This window comes from Ochlerotatus camptorhynchus, unplaced genomic scaffold, assembly GCF_037179485.1.
Source record: "Ochlerotatus camptorhynchus isolate MF236.1 unplaced genomic scaffold, CSIRO-AGI_Acam_v1.1 ptg000074l, whole genome shotgun sequence".
In the NCBI taxonomy this organism is placed as follows: domain Eukaryota; kingdom Metazoa; phylum Arthropoda; class Insecta; order Diptera; family Culicidae; genus Ochlerotatus; species Ochlerotatus camptorhynchus.
The window spans coordinates 587140-609634 of record NW_027040564.1 but is presented as its reverse complement, the minus strand read 5'-3'; the positions used below and the strand labels follow the sequence as shown (position 1 = coordinate 609634).

The 22495-nt window shown below is 40.1% G+C and overlaps 2 protein-coding genes across 12 annotated transcripts in view; both read left to right on the top strand.

The window, feature by feature from the left end:
• Nucleotides 1-22495, top strand: part of Nca (neurocalcin homolog) — a 501567-nt gene that overhangs the window by 384431 nt on the left and 94641 nt on the right. The gene's annotated exons all lie outside the window — the stretch shown is intronic.
• Nucleotides 1-22495, top strand: part of LOC135697568 (neuronal calcium sensor 2) — a 419634-nt gene that overhangs the window by 376304 nt on the left and 20835 nt on the right. The gene's annotated exons all lie outside the window — the stretch shown is intronic.

Genomic DNA, 22495 nt, shown 5'->3' with positions numbered 1-22495 from the left:
AACCCAGTCACCTCCAGCACGGTCTTGCTTTGTAGCTGCACCTTTATCGACTGAGCTAAGGGAGGCACTACACCGCACAGTGGCACGAATATGAATAAAGACGTTCAAAAACATTTTCTACCCTTTTTCGACGTTTTAGAGACTGGGTGTCTTGGGAGAAGTTGCTCAAAATTATATCTCGCATCTTTTGAAATACAAACCTGAATAATCTTTAAGCTAGTATTACACATCCAAATTCTAATTTTTTTCCAGTTACGAGATAAGGGTTCCATGAACAGGACAAAGTTGCAAAGCAGTTGATTTTATGAACATTTGCCATAGACACCAAATTTCTACATCATAACTCTGTAGAGCTGTAATAGATTTCCTTTTAAGACTACCTTAATATCGGTTTTTTGTGTTAATTAGTGCTTTTTTTCAAATTTGATCAATTTATCATGTTCTAAGAAATTGTTGGCATCATTAAAATATACAACTTTGCTGAATACACCAATGCTTTTTATTATTATTATTATTATTTTCTCTATTTAGGAGATTTTCAGCCGCAGGCTGGTTCATCTCCGTATACACCAATGCTTTTCATTGACATCAATGTGATATACAGCCCATCAAACGTTTTTGTGACGTCATATTCAACGGCTCGAAAAGAGGGTGGGCGGACCCTGGCGGGGTCTAAAACTGGTTGTATTTTGAAGATTACCTTATAAAATAGTACTTCTGAAAATTTCAGCGTTGGGTACTGAGGGGTACCTAGCCAAATCTCGATTCGAAAATGTCAATATTATATACTGCCCATCGGACGGTTTTGTGACGCCATATTGAACGGCCCGAAAAGATGGGAGGCGGCCCCTGGCAGGGTTTAACACCGATTGAATTTCGAAGAGTACATTATATAATAGTGCTCCTGAAAAGTTCAGCGTACCACTACGACAAGATGAAAAGGTGTATGAGAATATATTGGACACGGTGTAGATGCACTTTCATAGTTATTAATTACGAACTATCTATGTCAACACCAATGCATGAATTTGTATATTGTGGGGTAAGTAAAATGATACTCGATGCCCAGGGAAGTCGAGAAAATTTCCAATCCGAAAGATTTCCTCGACTGGATGGGGAATCGAAGTCGCCACTTCCGGCTTGGTATAGTTTCGTGCCTGAATGGGCTATCTGAAACGCCTTACTGGTCATGGAAAACAGGTCTGGCAATGAGAATTTGTATTCTTTTTCTTTATCCCGTTAATTCTTATGTAACATCGAGTATGACGTCAACCTTGTGGGAGAATGATAGAGACGGCAAATTTGCTTTACCAAACCTGTTTTCGCTGACGTTGTCTTGCCCATGAAGCTGCGCGATGTTAATTTCGCTGTAAAGCTAATAATTTATTTAGTCAGGGTGTCATTCTGTTGGTAAGAGGTAATAACAATCCCCATATCATTTTTTTAAAAGTTGAAATAATACGCTTTTGATGCCTATTCAGGTTAAAAAAAAGTAACTTTTTTCATCAAAAAGTCACTTAAGTGACTATTTCTTAAAGTTTAGTCACTAAAGTCACTTATTTACTACCAATGTTGAGAGTAACTAATTTGACTTTAAAAACTAAGATTAAAGTCTGACAAGAAAAGTTACGAACATAGGGAAACGTTTACTGTTCACGAAATCTAATATTTTATTTATTTTTATCTTGAAATTGTCATAGACCTATCATAAATTTTCAGAGATTTCTAAAAAAGCTCTAGACCCAATTTTCTGGTTGAGATCTTAAAAGTTATCCAAGCTTAAACTGCAACAAAAAGTTTCTTAAGATTCACCTGAATAGGCACGTTCACATTTTCAGGTGAATATAACGTGTTTTTTGGCGTGTTCACTCGGCTGTCGACAAAAGCAGGCCACTCTCGATGTATGCCACGCGATCGTCTGTTTTCTCGGCAGCAACCATTGTGTGGTCCTCCTCATTGTTCTTCATCAGTAGTTCTTTCAGTCGACTTTGGAAAGCAACCGTTTAGTGATGAGTGTGTGAGTGCTGACCACGTTTTGCGTCCATTGCTGCAATGGAAACGCTCTGACCCTCGTTGGCGGAACTGCCATACAAGTAAACCACTGGAAGCGGCTCCAGTTCTGATGGAGGAGGCTTTTTGGACAGCGGAAGATAAAGTGTTTATTGTGTTGTACCTTTTGACTATAGTTTTAAGATGTATTGTATAGTGATCAAGAATACTCGGCTCCGTAAAGTTAATTCGTTTGAACCTTATCAAATAAATTAATAAACAACAATAACGTGTATTGGGCAAGAGATTACATTTGAGTGATTCACATAGAAATCAATTGATTTTCACAAAATTTTTATAGGATTTTCCGATAATCTTCAAATTGGCATCACTTAAAAGCTCCGGAAATTAGCAAGTAGATAGTTGAAGATGCTAATTTTAAATAACAGACTGTAGTGGTAATTTTTATATACGATAGATGGAGTAGATGAAAACATAGAGTTGATAGTTCCGTTAGAGTACGGCAGTGTGAAAATTGCATATAGATATTAGAATAGCGAGCTAGGACAACTTTTAAGGAAGGTACAAATCGGTTTTTTCAGCTCTCTTTACCAAACTCCCCCTTTGGAGAGGGATGGTGAGGGGTGTACCCCCCCCGCCATCACTGGCAAAAAGAGAGGAAAACCGACCCGCTCAAGTACCAACTGTGTGTTTGAAACAGTTCTACCGATTTTTACCGCACTTCAGTTGTTATTTGAAGGAAGGCATCCAGTCGTAGGTTTGGAAATTGTAACTATTGTTTATCGTCGTTAGTCGATGATGACAGGAGCCCATTAGCTGAATTAAAGACAGACTTCAAAATATCTGTGTATACATTTACCCAATCAAAAAATCTGTATATCTGTATACACAGATTCTTGGTATATAAACTGCTAAAAATCTGTATAAAAACAGATTATTCTGTATTTTTGGCATCCCTGGTACCTGACTCAAAAAAAGTTGTCGGAACTCTTTTTTATGCATTTAGATTAACATCCGAAGTCGCTCCTTTTAAGCATGCTTGATACAAAAAATACTTCCTAAGCTCCGCCCCGAAATTAATTACGCGCTTTTTCTTTGAATGGGGTTGAACTTATGATGAATTTTTTTGTGTTGAGTATGCTTAAAAGAAAGGATTTCCAATGTGAATCCTAATGCATGTATACAGCCATTCCATAGAAAAACGATATAGTGGTTCCCAGAATTTCATAAAAATTGGTAGTTTTGTTCCTTATCGCAAAATCTAAGACCATTTTTTTTATTTTGTCATTGGGTGACCATTTCCATGTTCAGATGGTCCAAAAAATTGTTTTTTAAAGACTTTTCTCATAACTTTTGAACCACTGGGCAAAGATGCAAATATCAAAATGTCAAATGAAAGGTAAATAAAAATTATTATTAAGAAAAATGTAGCGATTTCATTTAATTTGTTTTTTGTTTTTGTGTTATATTTTTTGAAGTTATCAATTTTTGGGTTTTCGCTCAATACTCCTATGCGACTAGACTATCATGTGTCTTGACCATGCTACAGTCGCTATAAATTGATGCAGACGCATAGTAGTCTAGTCAGTCGCTATAAATCAATGGAGACGCATGGTAGGAGTATTGAGCGAAAACCCAAAACTTGATTACTTTAAAAAAAAATTATCCCAAAACGAAAAAAACACTTCGTTGGTTTTGTGATATAATATGTAATAAAGCCTAAATTTTAAAGGAAAATATTAAAACATGTTGCGGCCTCAATCTACAAACCATTAAAACCATTAAAAGACAAATACAGTACATGTTTTGTTCAAAACTAAATCCATTTTTTTTAATATCACTATATTTTCTAAAAAATATGATATGTTAGTCTTTGAGATCGGCCCTGTGGTTCAAAAGCTATGAATTTTAAAAATATGTAATATTTGAAAAAAAATCGTTTTTTTTTACCACCTTAACATAGAAAATGGTCACCCTAATGACAAAAAAAAATGCTGGTCTAATATTTTGCGATAAGGAACAAAACTACCAATTTTTACGAAATTCTGAGAACCACTATATCGTTTTGTTATGGAATGGCTGATAGAGGTACGAGACATGTTTTGCAGTGTCAGGTACTGGAGCTACCATTCCAGTGGGTAGTGTTTGAAATTCCATGATGGACCTATTTTGAAACACTCTAATGTAGAGACGTTTTCATAAATATTTTACCAGTGGGGCAAGATGGACTTCTGATGTAATTTTACGGCAAAATGAGTCTTAGCTCATATCAATTCAGTATGGTCGATGTGGTCCTGGTTACTGAACATGACCAAAGTAATAGGTTCTTCCCTTTGTATAATCGCATCTATCATGGTAAATGTTGGTAATTACCACCGCAGTTCAAAGCTTTTACCAATTAGCCTTGCTCGATGCGAGTGTAACTGTGCGTGTATGCAACCAAAAGATAGACAAAGTTGGAATTCGACACCAGCTGCTTCAACTGGAAGGCGTAATAATTAGCTCCATTTCAAAAGCTTCTCAACGACTGAAATTCCACCAGTGCAGTGTAGTGCCTTCCAGTGTATCCTGTTTACAAGGAGCTTTCATTCGGGAATTTGAAGCACTGGATCGCGAAATTGCATTAAACGTTGAGCTGTTCCCGAGAGCATCTGTGATGTGTGCCATTAACGGAGTTCAAAGAGCGTGACAAGCTTCAACTGCATCCTGCAGTGATGATGAAGATGCATATGGTACCTACCTACTACTGGCAAATGAGGTTCAAGGAAAAAGCACATCATATTTGCTCGTAAAATGGAAACTGGAATTAGACGATTAGAGAGGGTGCCTTGAGATGTGTGTGTATGCGACATGTGTGTCATGCGTCATGGATAATGATGCTGCTGTGTACGAGATGCGATTCCAATTGGATTACGACTGTTGCTGCTTCCGCAGACTGGGAAATGGAATTACCTGGCTCAGAGTAATAAATCAGCATTAGTTTGAAAATTAGTTTCCTTCCCTCTGGGTTTAATTCAAATGGAGACGCATGGTTTTTGAGAGGTTTTATCACTCTTTGGGCGGGGCCCCCGGCACTGTTCAATCAATCGGAAGCGATAACAGTTCTGTGAAAATCAATCACAATCCTACATATAGTTGCAGTAACATGACTATTTCAGACCGCTTTGTTCCGCGCTCGTTTCAAATGACAGAACACATTCACACTTCGCTTGCCAGTTGGAACTAAAAATAACTTCCAATAAAGCACCTGTCTCAACCGCTTCTCCAACCCTTCTCATCGGTTCTAATCCCCGCCTCCGTCAACTCCGGTGGATTCCCACAGTTGACGATGTCACATCACGTAACTCTTGACACTTGACACAAATTAAAACAGGATACTCGTTCTCACACTCCATCTCATCAGCCGGAGCAGTGGCACGGGGGCAATCCCGCAGGCAGCAACGTGTCAAGTGTGGCAGCCCTGCTGGGATGTGGAATGAATCCGATTCTCGGAATAGAAATGTACATTTTGAAAGGTTGGGAATTTGTGCTACTGGCTGATGAGGGAGCAATCGATTTCTAAATGGATTTTAAATTCGAACTTCAAATTGTGTGGAATTTAAATTTATGTGCGTACCGCTGGGAATTCTGTTTAGCCCAGGTAGAATGTCCTTCTGTGACACTTTTAAGCGCAGATGGAAACTTGAATACGGTTCTAAAAATAGTAACCGTCAAAAGCGCTTTTCTTCAACTTGTATGTTTGGAGAATTCAACTGTCTCAAGAAAGGGGGAGATAGTCGCGCTTGGCTTGCAAGTGACTTTCCGGTGGGTGAATATGAGCTGTACCACAGGTAAAATATGAGCGCACTCGTAACGTACACATACACGGGTACATAAAACGCTTAAGCTCTAAGATGGACTGAAGTCCTGCTGGGTGCCTGAGGTATCAAGTACTTCCTAGGAGGGGATTATCGATTTTTGTTCCATTTTTGGTATCAGCGTTTTTTTTTCCTTCACGGAGAAATGGCAATTTCACTTCTAAGATGTTGTTGTTGTTATTACGATAATAACATTTTTCTTCCTGAAAACCTTTGGGACAAACAGAAATGGGAAAAAAACATCTACCTTAACGGAAGGTGTATACCTAGCTTTATCGAACTTTGTAATCTTGTTTTCCTCTGCTGCTTGCCGGAATCGGCAGCGGAGTACCGGTCGCTGGTGGACTATCTATATAGCAATATGACCACCGTCTTGGATGTTGATGTTTACGAAGAGATAGAAATTCACGATGGGTACTTGTTTGTATTTATGCCTTTTGGAATTGGAATAGTTTGGTTCCATTTCCGGTGCCACGGGGAAATACGGCACCGGGAAAAGTTTCAAGCGAGTTGACTTCAGAAATTGCTACGGTTGTATTCGTTTGCTCGGTGTGCACTATTTATGCCACGTTTCGAAAGTTAGAAATGCAATTTGAAAAGATGAAACTGATGAGAGTTTTGCAAAGCGTTATTTTTTTCTGTTCTGCTAGCATTTTACATTCCTCTTAATATTTTCAGTTTATCAATTTATCCTACAATATAAAATTTATTTATGATCAGGTTCAAATTGAAACCAACTCTCGAAAACGTGCACACTACATGAACGATAACAGAAATGATGCAAACATATCACAAAAGGTTCTTTAGCTCTTCTTTGGGTTATTTTCTATGCAGGAACTAGGAGACGTGTCGTTACTTAAATGCCGTAGGAATGGGGACTTTCCAAACAATACGCTCGAAAACTTTTCACTTATTTTCAATATGTTGCACTCACATAGAGCACATAGGATGATTTTTTTTCCATGAATTGTTTTCCGTCTAACTTGTTTTCCGTGCTGAGCACCAATACTACCGACACCATGGAGGCAGCTCTCACACCTGGACCCTACCTATCGATCCATCAACTCATGAACCGGGGACCAACGGCTTTACTTCCCTTCTGAAGGATGGCGTGATCAGAATGTTCACGGAATGCTCGCAAAGAATTATCATTTAACAGTTATTCGGATACTCTTATGATTCCTAAAAGCTAGTCCCAATTTCTCCATCTACCACTTACATATAAAACCTACGAACGAATATGTGATACTGAAGACAAAAACCATGTGCACTAAATGTACGAGTGGATTTATTGCATCCTCTGTATATGATTCTTACAACAAATGTAATGGCAGTGCTTACAGTGGAATGCAGCGTCGAATCATCATGAGATCAGAGTTGGTTGGAAATGCTAACATGAAGCTTTAGTGTGATGATTTATTAGCTAGAGAATGATCTTTAGAAGAGGGTAGGTGGATAGTTCCGTTAGAGTACGGCAGTATGAAAATTGAATAGAAGTTGAAAATGAGCGAAGGGCCATTAAAGCGACAGTTTTCAAGATGACGCACATTTTTGCCTAGCCCGTACGATGTACGCGGGGACTTGAAGTATGTCTCCAAGTCCACAGGCAAAAATGTGCGTGCCTCTTGTTGCTCATAAACTGACTGCGGCTGTGGAATAGTTCTAGCGACGTTTTCATCACTACCTAAAGCCCCACGTTTGCGAGAGCATTTCCAGTCGATGGTGTGTTATAATGCAGTTCTTCTTTACCCAACTATTGTGTTGCTCCTCTCGTCATGACCAACGTGATCATCTCAGAGAGGAAGCAGTAGGGTGGTTGTTGCGTGCTGTACCATCATCAGCATTGTTGACGGCTACTCCCGCCTTGAGTTGTTACATTCAAAGTGTTTTTTTTTTATGTTACTTCATACGCGAAGTTAACGATTTTCAGAGTTGGTTGGAAATGCTAACATGAAGCTTTAGTGTGATGATTTATTAGCTAGAGAATGATCTTTAGAAGAGGGTACATCGTACGGGCTAGGCAAAAATGTGCGTCATCTTGAAAACTGTCGCTTTAATGGCCCTTCGCTCATTTTCAACTTCTATTCAATTTTCATACTGCCGTACTCTAACGGAACTATCCACCTACCCTCTTCTAAAGATCATTCTCTAGCTAATAAATCATCACACTAAAGCTTCATGTTAGCATTTCCAACCAACTCTGAAAATCGTTAACTTCGCGTATGAAGTAACATAAAAAAAAAAAAACACTTTGAATGCATCATGAGATGATTTTCAAGTCACATTGCACTGCCGCTTATCGCAAGTTGGTCCCATTTAGGTTTTTGTCAATGGAAATGGTAGTTATTCACCTTTATTTTCATAAAACTGGATGAAATCAACAACTTTGTTCTGGAAAAGTTTGGAAAAACAACAACATGGATTGTCTCATTTTCACTTTCGGACTCATTTTCCCCCAGGCAAACCAACAGTAGCCTGAATGAGGGATTTTGTTCTATGTTGTTTACATAATTGGCTCATTTGCCCTTTTCAAATATTCGTCTAGAAATATCGAGAAAAAAATGCCGTAGCTTTACAATCTAAACAAATGTTCTGAATTTTGGAAATTTTCTTGAAATTTTGAAGATTTCTGATAGTACGGACTGCGAAACATTAAAGGGTTGTGTCCTAGACATGACTACAGTATGACGTACGGAAAATTGATGTAAGTCATGCATTTTTGACTAGAATACTTTATTTTAAATTTTTCTAGTACAGTGGTGACCCGATTTTGTCAGCCCCCGATTTTGTCTACCCCCGATTTTGTCAGCTTTTTGATCCGATTTTGTCAGCCTATATGATTCAATTAGTTTTGGTTGGGGTGGACTGTTTTGTACAGTCGTATTCGTATTTTATTGATTGTTTAGCTCAATAATGACATTTTTCGAGAATTAAATGTGCAGTGGTGGCAAAATCAAAGCAGGGGAAGGGGGGTTGAGGGGCTAGTTGAAAATTATGTACGTTATGCATGTGTTTTTTTTTTCTTTTTTTTTATAGTAAGGTTTAGGAAAGCTTCAAGAAGCCTAGCCTGTAGTGAAGTTGGCACGGTGTGGTATCCACTAGTTGCCTAGTACAGCTCCACTAAAACCCATTCCTCACTCTCTCCTCTGCCTGGATCCCCCCGGGACCACTGTAAAGCGACTACTTCGAGGGGTGGCTGTGCTCATGCACTTGTCGTACTCTCAGCGCTAGCTGGCGTTGCTAGATCGCTGCTCTTCTCTCCATTTAGGCTGCAGCTCCGACATAATCTGCGTGACTGCTCTGCTGACGGCATCCCAAGTGTCCTCCTCTCGACACATTTTAACGACGAAATTCTCCACGTTAAGGACGGGCATCTCCGTTCGCACTGCCTCGAACCTTGGACAGTCGAAGACCACATGCTCCGGCGTTTCATCGACGTTGCCACACTCCGGACAGAAGTGACGCTGCGTGTCCGAACCGATGCAGGTATTCCCTGAAGCAGCCGTGGCCAGACAGGAACTGCGTTAGGTGGAAATTGACTTCTCTGTGTTTTCTGTTCACCCAGGTCGAAAGAATCGGTATTAGTCTTTGTGTCCATCTACCGTTCTACGTCGTGTTCCACTCCTGTTGCCACTCTCACAACTTTCCGTACTCTTCCGGCTTCTCTCCGCCTGTAGCACTCGCTGTCCTCCGCCAGGGTGATGCCGATTGGGATCATACCGGCGATAACGCATACTGCTTTCGACGAGATGGTTCTGTACGCACTCACGACTCGCATGGCCATGAGCCGGAACGTACTGCTCAGTTTCCTTTGGTTCTGCTTCGTTTCCAGCGCTGGAACCCAGGCTGGACCTCCATATCTCAGTATCGATGCTACTGCTGGGACCAGCGTTGTTTGGCATGATTCTAGCTATCGCGTTGATGGCCTTCGAAGCCTTCTCACAGGCATATTCGACGTGGCTGTTGAAGTTTAGCCGGTCATCGATCATCACTCTTAGGTATTTTAACACACGCTTCGAGGCTATGGTGTGCTCCCCGATGGTGATTTCTGCCCGCTGTACCGCTTTACAGTTACTGAACAATAACACTTCCGTTTTGTGGTGGGCTATTTGCAGCTTCGCTCCTTTCATCCAGTTACCAATCATGTCGATTGTCTCGGTTGACAACACTTCCACCTCATCCAGCGTCTCGCCTGTTACCGTCAAGACGACGTCGTCCGCAAAGCCAACGATCTCAACTCCTTTGGGCAGTTTCAGCGTTAGCACGCCGTTGTACATCCCATTCCAGAGCGTTGGACCAAGGATGGAGCCTTGTGGAACTCCCGCTGTGATCCTAATCGATCTCAGTCCCATGTCTGTCTCGTAGACCAGAACCCGGTTCTGGAAATAACTTCGTTATTTGGCGCAATATCGATCTCCTCTCCGCTTCTGTTTAGACGCCTTCTCAGCTCTCTCGACCACTGTCCGAATTGCATCCACCGTCGATCTCCCTTTCCGGAATCCGAACTGCCTCTCCGACAATCCGTGCTCACTCTCCGTGTATTTCGTCAGCCTGTTTAGGATGATCCTCTCCAAGAGTTTTCCGAGTGTACCCAGCAGGCATATAGGCCTGTACGATGCTGGATCCCCCGGCGGTTTTTTCTGGTTTCGGCAGCAACACTAGCTTCTGTATCTTCCACCTGTCAGGGAAGTGACCCTCGTTCAGGCATTTCTGCAGCACCATCCTGAACATGTCCGGGGATGACTGGATCGCCGCTTTCAACGCTACTTTGGGGATTCCATCTGGACCGGGAGCTTTCTTCAACTTCAATCCTTTCGCCACTGCTACGAGTTCCTCGTTGGTGACTTCGACGTTATCTCCCTCTCCTTCTCCGTACGGTGTAGGTGGCCAGGTTGTTGGGTCGTGCTTTGGGAAAAGTCCTTCCACGATGACTTTCAGCTTCTCTGGGCACATTTCAGCGGGCATCGTTGGACCTCTGATCTTCGCCATCACGACTCGGTATGCGTCGCCCCAGGGTTTGGCATCAGCGTCTTGACACAGTTCGACTTGCTCTGCTTAATCTCTCGTTTAAGTGCGGTCCTGGCCGCTCGAAACACTTCTTTTCGTTCCTCTCTGTCTGCTTCCGTTCTTGCTCTCTAAACACGTCTTCTGGCTCTGAGACAACTAGCGCGGAGAGTGCTAAGTGCCATGTTCCACCAGTAGACTGGACGCCGTCTGTTATTTGGCTCCAGTTTCCTCGGCATGGTCGTGTCACATGCTCTCACTAACGTTTCTGTCAGCTCGTCCGCATTTAGATCTGCCGGACTCCTGTCCACACGAAGTGCCTCAACGAACAGATCCTTGTCGAAAGCCTTCGTCTTCCACTTTCGGTCACAAGTTCGAGTAGAGCCTATGCCAGAAAATGCAGAGCAAAAGAGAATAATGCGACAGTGGAGAGCAGAACCATTTATTTTGTGAACAATTCCTCGAATTTCGTGGATCGAAATGTTGGTAGCGTAGTTTGGGACGATTTTCGCCCATGAGATGAAATGGTCAATTGATTATTTAACCATATTCAATAACTTTATGAAAAAAAAAATTGTGTGTGTGTGTGTGTGTGTGTGTGTGTGTGTGTGTGTGTGTGTGTGTGTGTGTGTGTGTGTGTGTGTGTGTGTGTGTGTGTGTGTGTGTGTGTGTGTGTGTGTGTGTGTGTGTGTGTGTGTGTGTGTGTGTGTGTGTGTGTGTGTGTGTTTGTGTCAAAATCTCTACAAATTTCATTCAGAGAATTTTAATATGGGGTCCATGGGACATATGCAAGTCTTTATTATGCACTATGTATTATTATTGTTGTCCTTACTGAAAATGCTTAGCAACATATGCATTGAGTGGCCATTCAATTATTACCTAAGTTCATTTAGCCACCCCCCCCCCCCCTTAAAGGTAAGAATGGCTTTCCTTATATGACACTTACGAAAAGTTTGAAATTCCAGCTCCCCCCGCCCCCCTAAATGGGCTCGTATATATTGAATGATTCCTAAAACATAAATCTTGCATTATCAAACAGCATCTAAAGATATTATGTTAAAAAAATTAAGCGAAAAAAAATGTCCCGATTTTGTCAGTGTCCCGTTTTTGTCAGCCCTAAATTCATCAGGGGGCTGACAAAAACGGGGCATTACTGTATTTCAGTGTTTCGGTTATGGTTCAATGTTGGTTCAAGTATTTTTCCTGGGATGTAATAAATTATGAAAATTGAAATGTGAGGTCCTAAACAAGCCGTTATATAGTTTGGAGTAGCATCCCAGTATAGTCCACAAGGACGTCATGCATGTTGTGCGATAAATCAATTGCCACAAAATCGTTAATTTTTTCAGTGGCTTCATCATTAGGTTTAAGTTAGGTCTCTGTAGTAAAAAAGAGAGCAAAGGTTGCATTTTATGATAACGCAACAGGTTGTTGTGATTATTCACTTTCGCTAAGAGATACATCTACCGTTTAAACTTCCCCATGCGTTTCAACATGCATCGGTGTAGGGAAATGGATTTTGGTTGGACCTATTCATGTCATTTTTGCCCTGCGTCTAAATGTATGCCGTGTTATTTTCTATGAATACAACATATCGACATGAAAAATATGTGTTTGGTGAAAATTTCTACTTTTCTAGTTTCTTATAATACCTAAGCATGCATAATGTTCTCATAATAGGATTTTATTGAACGTTTTTATTCAGTAATGAATTTGAATCACGGTTGGACCTATTATATACCAAACCATTTGTATGCTTCAGAGCCCGCAGGGCCGAATGTCATACATCAATCGACAGCCGCTAAATGAAAGGTATTATGGTTAACATAGAGCATTATTGGAATCGGTCAACCGGTTTCGGAAATATGACCGGAACTTGTTACGGTTTATATGAGGCGTGAGGCTAATTGCGACCTCAAACAAATAAACTTATCATGTGACACCTCAAATCACATAAGAATTAAAAACTAGTTCAATGGTAGTCATTTAGGGGGTCCAGTGCCACATTGGCCATACCTGGCCATGTTTCGATCCTCCCGGAGAATATGGTAAAAAACCATTGAATCACATTAGGGTAAACGCTCCTATAGTTGCGTTACGTTAGAAGCGTTAGGTTCCTATAGTTGTGTATTGAGTCTCCATACACAACTATAGGTAACTAACGCTTCTAACGTACCGCTACTATAGGAGCGTTTACCCTAAAATTCAACTTCCAGTTCAATGGCAGTTATTAGGAATAGCCAGGATCCAATCAATTTCTGGAAACCCCTAGGAAAGTAGCCAGTTTTATAATTGGATCAAAATCCATTATTCGATGCCTCAAATCACATTAGAATTCATCTACTTCCTCTATGCTCTGTTTAAGAAAGTTGTGACTAGCAAAGTAAACATGAAATCATGTTGCTGCGCGTGGGTGTTTTGTGACGCTGATGCCCTACTTTTTTGCACAGTGCTAGTACACTAGCGCTAGCAAATCCGCATAGATGTAAACACCACATTAGCCGCTGACTTGCTCCTGCTTGCTGCAGAACCCAGTGCCACGCCATCCGGAGCGGTAATGAGCAGATGCACGACAGCAGGTGAACAGGTTTTCATTCAAGCAGAACGATGTTCAACCAAGTGGTATTCGAATATGGGGACTGGGTTTGGGGAAAACGTTGATTTCATGAAAACTGTGATAAAATTATCATTTGTACATGTTTTAAAAGTTATTCTATGTAAAATTAGAAAAGTATTTACTGATTATAATATTGATGATGTGAATACAGAAATATTGCCAATACTGATGTATTGATGTCAATTTATAATGCATTGACAATACGATTATTGTCAATAAAAGCCATCGTGTAGGGTCCACTTAATACATCAAGTGAACCGTTAGCGGTGCCGGTGGTGTAGTGGAAAGCGTTATTGCCTCTCACCCCAAAGGGCCTGGATTCAACGGGATTTTATGAGGCATAAAATTTCTGATTGATCACGCCTTCCTTCGGGAAGCAAAACCGTTGATCCCCGGTCCATGAGTTTGATGGGTCGATGTCCAAGTGTGGAGCTGCCACCCTGGTGAGCATGAGCATGAACATGATTGACCGCCCATGGTTGCTTCTCTGTTATTGCCAGAACAGCTGTAATTTCACAGAGAACCAATAGAGGATGTTTGGGACTAGCATTCATCCTAAATGTGTAAAAACTGGTAATCTAAATCCAGGCAACACCAGCGCCGACCGCGCCCGAACACAGAACACAGAAAAGAATGGGTAGGAATGTGTTGATCTGACACTCGCTCTGATGGAAACCGAGAAGACCTCTGCACTTCCACGAGGAATCACTGGGATATTGGGTTGGGGTTGGGTTTGCAGCAAGTTTTGTTTTGGTAAACGATAAGCTGAATTGATGTCCCAACGATCATATAACGCGAAGGAGCTTAGGGTTGAAGCCATGATATTCTACTCAGTAAGCAAAAACGTTTGTTACTATGCAAACGAGCTCCTTTTATTACAACACACCAATGATCGATTTGTTGTCATTCCAATGAATTCACATTATCAAATAAAGTGATTAACGAATCTTGAATGTGGAGGGGCTTGAGATTAAACTCAAGATGTTCTACTCAGTAAGCAAAAATTGTCGCTCGAAGGCCACCTAGCCCCTCATATCACATGATACAAGCTACGATCGCATTGTTGTTGTTGCAACCATCCAAAAACGGCCCCGACGGTGACGTTGATGACGATGTTATGGTTTCACAAAAAACACGATAATCAAGCAATGTTACTAAAAGCCTCTTTAATATTATAGGATCTGGGATTTATTGATACTCAAACTTGACGGCAGTGCCTTTTAAACAAGAATAAGCCTCTACAACCAATGTTCTTTTAAACCTGGAGACACAAAAGCTACGAAAAAAAAATAATTATAGGGTTGTATCCTAGACACGACCGCAGTATGACGTAGAACCACGCAAAATTGATGTATGTCATGCATTTTTGTCTATTATACTTTATCTTAAATTTTTAAAGTATTTGAGTGTTTCGGTTATGGTTCAATAAAAACAATTTACACATTTTTATTGAAAAATATCCATGTGGAATTCCACATTACTTTCATTTGAGCACACATAAACAGAATCCACTCAGAAGTACACATGAAATTTATACGTCAAATGAATAGTATCCCAAGTAACACTTTTGGTTTTATGAGAGTTCTGAAGACCATGATTTTGACTTGCTGCTTCAAAACCCAGATAAAACTTGTAATATTACGTGGGATGTGTGGTCACGCATGGTTTTTAACAATATGTACACATATTAAGTATGTGTCCGACACAAAGATATAATTTGTTGATCACATTGCAACAATTCTTGGGTGGGACACATAAAAACAATATTTGAACTTTTTTTTTTGTGTTCAATGTTGGTTCAAGTATTTTTCTTGGGATGTAATAAATTATGCAAATTCAAATGTGGGGTTCTGAACAAGCCGTTATGTATATATTTTGGCGTAGAATGGACTGTTTGAATTTCCATTATATGCAATTAAGTTTTAAAATCAACTCTTTTAATTTTATTTGTTAAATTAAAACTTAGACTTCATAGTTTTAACGGTAGCTGTAAGGTGTTTCTGTATCTGTACTTATAACTGCAGAATAAAACCAAAACAAAACATACAATTAATGTTTTATGGCATACTTTTTATGACCGATATAAAACTTGAAGCAGTCTTGGACCTTCATTAAAGCCTCATTACAACTACCATCTTTATCAGAGGCCTGATATTCACTGATTAGAAGTGGGTTTCCGATACACTTCCGAAGGATCCACGAACCCTTCTTAAAACAACCCAGACAGTTTCAATAAATCCGGTTGGTAATGACCAGTATTGGCATCACGGCTTTAAACCTTGTATTGAAAAAGCTGTTAGTGGACCCAATAAGCATTTCTTACATCTTGATTACAAGAGAAAATAGGAGGATCGCTTGGAATGTTGACTTTTTGACAGGTTGCCATGGTTTTTGTTATGTTTTGATTCGCTGTACCGAATAAAACCAGCAAGCTAGTTATAGAGCTTAAATATAACTTAACGCTCTCAATTTGGACTACGAAATGCTAAGATACAACCATTAGGCTTATGTTATGCTATAGAATTCCAATCTAGGATAATATGTTATATTTAGGTATTTTAAGGAGTAGCAAGTTATAACGAAAAAAATGTCACACAGTATGAATAATTACGCTTTAATTGATAGGCGATAAAACACTTTCATACATCTATGCATAATTAAATAATATGTGTTGGTTATTGCTTAACAGTAGTAACAGTTTTGAACTAAATAGATAATCTTTGAATGAATGCAGACAAATTAAAAATATCCCTATATTTTAAAATTCATATGGCGCACTAAATGTATGCTCCTATTTGGTATAATAATCACCATAAATATTGCACGGCATGCTGTGAAGCATATACAGATTGATTTAAAATTGTTTTAAAGTCGTCTTATTTTCAATATACAATAATATCAGCTATTATTACTAACTGACAAGGATCATGATTTCACATCAAACATCGAAAGAATAAAACCACAATAAAATATTTCTCAATATTAACTATCATCCAAAAACCCCAACCCCAAATGTTTTGCGTATCAGGTTTTATGAACTTCTTCAGGAGCGATTTATGCGGCTGTAATATAGTTTTATGGTAGTCATCAAAAGGTTGTTAAAACTTTATGTTTTATGGTTTTATGTTTTCATTTTTAACAACCACGTGTAGAGTGTGATAAAACTGACATAAAACCTATGCTCCTAAGAACTACCTTGATGATTGCATTAAAACTGTGCCAATTGGCCATGACATGGCTGTATAGCGGTTCTCAGGAGGTTGTTAAAGTAATGTGGTCGTCAGTGAAGGTTTTATAATTTGGTTATATCAACTGCTATAACCAAATAAGCGCTTCAATAAAACAAAAATTGTTGCTTGGGCGTGATCCACCTTTATCCGCTGACTTGGTTCTGCTTGCAGCAGGACCAAGTGTCACGCCGTCCGAAGCGGTAATGAGCAGAGGCACGACAGCAGCGAAGTTTTATATCTTTTCAGGTTCAAGCAGAACAATGTGCAACCAAGTGGTACTCGAGTATGACGACTGGGTTAGGGAAACGAAAACGGAGATAAAATTATAAGTTGTACATTTTTTAAATGTTTTATACGAACAATTTAAAAAAAATATTTAATATCCCATCGATTGGCGTATTTGGATTTTATTTTCATGTATAAATGGCAAAGTTACAAGTGTTCAAAACCTAACACTATTTCACCACACATATTTTTTGATTTGCACCCCAACATAGTCGACAAAGACGTAGTTCTACGTCAAAACACTTGATTAAATTCATCAACAAAATCCATAAAACTTTCACGTTTTGTTTTTTGGGCTACCATGCCCCTTACTTCACAAAGTAAACTACGACTGACACGATGATATTAACAGCGATCAAATATCGCACATCTTTTAAGCTATCTTGACTTTACTCTATTGCGTTTTAAAACGACACTGCCCTCATTATTGTGTTAAGGACACACCTAACAACACATCAAAAACTAATCGGTCAACGTGGAAAAAAAAATCTTAATGAAATATTCGTAGGCACCTAACTGTAAAAACCGAGGAACATGCCTCACGCGATCGAGGTCATCTGTCTGGCAAATGGGAAACTATGAAAATAAATAAATTACTTCCCCGAAGGCACGCATCTGCTCCCGTAAACAATGCATCCGACCCCAATGCAGCGTAACCGGTATCCCGCCCACGCATGCCAGCACCACTTCCAGATAGGAGAAAATGTCCTGTTCCTGATGGGGCCTCACCAAACCGACCATCAAACGCACCGCCCATAAAAGCAAGGCACGTCCCCTCGAAAATGCAATGGAAAAATGTATAAGAACAATCTTCAACTGGAACGTACTCATCAAATCAATGTATCCGGGAGCGCATTCCCGATGCTTCCACGCATATTTTTCTCTAGTCAAACCACACAGAAACTAAATATCCCTTTTCTTTTTCAAATCACTCTGTGCACAAAAACCTAACAATAGATCAGCGTGGTCGAGTCACACCGGCAACAAAGGGAAACGAGAGCACACCCAAGCACCTAAGCAACAGGAGGGAAAACATCAGCAGAAACCATTCCAAATCGAATTGTCGTGCCCGGGACACAAAACTATTCAAATGCTAGCACCGCCAGCACAAAGCAGCCCGAGCTAAAAACAAAATAAAATAAATGCATGCAGCGGAGCAAAAACACACAACCGTTCTTGACCGATTCTCAAAGCGAACTCAGGTGTGGAGCTGCCTGGTGTCGGAAAACAAGATCGACGGAAAATAAATCAAGAGAACCATGTCAGTTTTGAGCAGTGGTACGCCAAATGACGAATCGGAAATGCTCGACCTTCTCCGACTTGCATAAAACTGTGCATAGTTGTGTGTTATGAGCAATCATTCACATTTTTGCAAAAAATTGGCCATTTTGGATGTTTCCCATTATCATACTGCCAGAAACGGTGGCTTGCCTCGTAATGTGGGTAGATCACCTTTTCGTGGTATGTTACGGGATACCACCGATTCCTAGTCCTGACTACTTCAAACTAGGGGAACAGGATTTTTCAGTAATCCAAGGAACACATCTTAGTCCTTGTTACTTTTTATGCCTTGTTGCTAGTGACAAGACTCGGCTTTGTCTACCGAGGATGATCTTGAAAGAAGGAAAAAATGAGTTAGTTGTCTTCATCTATGTGATTCCTAATCTACTATTCGTTGTTCCTTAGTTTGAAGTGATTAAAACTAGGGTTCTGATGCATGGTCATTATCGGTGTCATACCTTAATTTTGTTGCTAAGGAACAGTGCTGAGATTTGTCATTGTCATTGATAGACTTTCGCGCGATATTGACAAAATTGTTCGTCACATAGTCACTGACAGACTTGATCCTCAAAAAAACCTTCGTCAAAATCTCATTCATTTTTTCGTCAATGACAAAGATTCACCTGGTAACAGAAAGTGTAATATCGTACATTCTGTATCACATTAATGTTATCCTAGCAGTTCAGGGCGTAGATGCTTGTTCACATTAACGGTTCCATGTAATTGTGTTGCTCAAGTCATTTAATTTCGTTAAAAAATTAGTTAATATAAAAATCTACACATGTTTGTCACTGACAGCATTGTCATTGACAATTGACATGGTTTGCCTTGACTGTGACTGTTAGCTGAAATGAGTGACCAAAGCAGAATTGTCAATATCACCGTGTATTGTCGAAATTTTGCAGCACTGCTAAGGAATCCATTTTTGATTGACAAAGGGGCGCGCCTTTGGAGGGTGTTTCAACACTCCGAAGGGTATAAATAGCGGGACCTTTCAATTAGAGTCGGATCCTTGCGATAAATGCAAGTGTGGCAACTGTAAAAAAATCGAATACTTCATCATTTCTCAATAGTGATGGAGTAATACGACATGCACTAAACTAAGGACACGGGATATACTACAATAGATCAATTAACAGGTCGCAGTAGTGTTAGGTCCCGAACAGAGGAAAAAAATCCGGATGTGACCATATCTACCAGTGTGTTCGTGGCATGATGTCTGTTTACTTCTGGATGAAAAATAATAAATGTTGAGGCGTCGGACGGTACCAGTACATGAGGTTTTTCAAGTGTTCTATTTGAGACCCTGCCGGTAACCGTTCCTTTTATCCAGATGTGGCCAGATCCACCTTTTGGTCCATGGCATGATTTATGATTTTTCATCCAGAAGCAAATAGACATTCTGGATGAAAAATCATAAATTTAGGCCCGTCGGACGGTACCAGCACATGAGGTTTTGGAAGTGTTTTTCAGGCCCTGCTGGAACCGGTTCCAGGTATCCAGATGTGGCCAGATCCACCTGTCAGTCTATGGCATAATGTCTATTTGCTTACGTCGGACGCTTTCAGTACATGAGGTTTTGAAAGTGTACTTTTTAGGGCCCTTACGGAACCGGTTCCAATCCAGATGTGGCCAGATCCACCTTTTGGTCCATGGCATGATGTATATTTACTTCGGGTTGAAAATCACACATTTTGAGTGTTCTTTTTGTGCCCTACCAGAACCGGCTCCAGGTATTCGGATGTGGCCAGATTCACCCTACGGTCCATGGCAGGATTTTTTTTTACTTCTGGATGAAAAATTATACATTTTTACCCGTATGACGGTACCAGGACAAGAGGTTTTGGAAGTGCCCATTTGTGCCCTATCGGAACCGGTACCAGGTATCCTAAACAGCCAAACTGGAAAAAAATCCTGGGCAGGGTGCCATTCTAGGAACCTTTATAAATCTTTTAAGGCCATAGATCAAGAATCGGTTCAAAAATGGATTTTTGGTAGCGAGTTGCAGTCTGGGTCTTTTTAGATCCTAATGCACAATGTGTCACTTTTTTCTGGGTGGTTTCTCCGTTTCGTTTTGTATTTATCTCTATGTGAAGTGTGATAATCTGTAAAGTTTTCCAGACCAACGCAAACGTTCTCTATAGCATCTCTCCGGTATTTTGCAAGACTTGTTGTCCTAAAGCTTGGAAATCCCTTCACACCATAAAGTCTTCCTCTGCCATTTGCCGATGATTCTCCAATCAAGCTGAAACACGTGCTAGTCACAAACCTCACCATCATCCCAGTACCGGCTTGACAGATTCAATCAACCATATGTTGCGGATTATTTATGCCAAACGAATCACCCAAATATGATGCTGCCCTCATACTTCGCTTGCACGCAGACAACCGCACCGATTCCGCATGGATCCATCATCGCACGTCGTCCTCCGTTAGCCACACACAACCACATAAAACAATGATTGATTATCCTAACGTGCGTCTCAGGCAGCGGACGCCTCCATGAAATTTAATGCTTGGATGATAAGAAGCGGAAAATTGCTGAGCAACGTCTCTCTCGTTGCGCCTTCGACAAACAATGACTTCCCAGAGCTAACCCACCAAAGTTAGGAAGTTATTCAGAAATTGAAAAAGATCCCCCGTGGAAAGTGCTAAAGCGTGGCATTTATCATAAACACTTGTGGTTTCCTTTCTGTCAGCTATTGTCTGGACATGTTGTCAGATACACTAATGACCTCGTTTTAGAATCAATATTATGTGTACGGGGTTCCAACGGCGACCATTGCGAATCTTCAAAATACCATCAAAGGAGCTATCAAAACATACATGTATGTATGGGTGTGGGTGGGAGGTGAACATATGACTCAAGTTTCCTCGCGTAGACGGTGGGCGGAAGAACAACCCTTATCTTTGCCGCTGAATGTCTCAACGTTCGACGACGCACAGTGGGACCATTCTGGAGAAAAAGGCGGTCAAAACTCTGTTCTCATCTTTTCCGATGTTTTAGCGTTAGGGGTCTTGGAAGAGGTCGCTTGAAATGTTATTTTGCATCTTTTGAAATATGCATGTACGCTGGTATTATAATTAGAAAAACTATTTTTTTTGTAATCACAAGATAATCCCCCTTATTCTGCGCCACGAGTGAGGTGCGGTGATTCGCTGCCAATACTAGTGAACAACTCAGGCGATAATGAAGATCCAGCCACGTAATAGACAATCACAAATGATTACTTCGATACTCAAAGGTCGCCTTGATCAAAAGAATGTTGATATGTCAATAGTCAAACTCATGCAGGTAGTTGGTCTATCTGTTAAGGTTGTCTTCATTTTGTTAAGTTGAGTGAAAAATAAATTATGTTAACTAGCACTGGTCACTAGTCAAAAGTCACCTCAACTCACTCGTGGCGCAGAATAAGGGAGAATAGTTGTAGTAGTTGTATAACTATGAATTTCATGAAACTTGGCTGGATACACTAAGTTTCTACATCATATGCCTAGCGAGATATAATTGGATTATGGTCAGCCAAGTGGTACCAAGCCTTTGGAATTTTCCTTATTACAGAGTTGTATAGATTTTTATCCTTTAGTTTACTTAAATCTTTGGTTTTCATTAGTTAGGTAGGTTCCGATTCAACACATTGTAGTTTCATTTTTATAACTTTTTTACCTAGGGGATGAGTACTTAAGGGGTTAGATTTTGATAAGTTCTTTAGTGGGAATGACACTGATTAAAACTGCACATTGTAGAGAACTCTACGACCCCTCATAAATGTCTCGGGAATTTAGGAATTATGTTAGTAGGAAAGTTAAACCATAGGATACACCCAGTCAGTGTTGCTGGCAAATGTAGATTTTTTTAAATAAATGGTGAAATTGCTGTCCAAAGCGTCTGCTGAAATAAACTGAAGATATAATATGGTGAACTCACCATCGTTGTCACATTTGTATATGATTAATAGGAAGGAATTATGTTGTGTTTTATCATTTTTTATTGATAAAGGGGAAAACCATGATATGAAGTACTAATGAACCAAAAATCCTTGTCAGCTCTGCTTGGGTACTAAGGTTTTTTCAGCAGTCTTTTCGGTCGTTCTTGTTATATTTTTTATTTAGTTTTGCTACTTTTATAGGTATTTTAATTTTTGACGTAGACTACGTCTTACGGGAAGGAACCGGCGGGGGTAAATCGAAAATCTAAAATGAGTAAACTT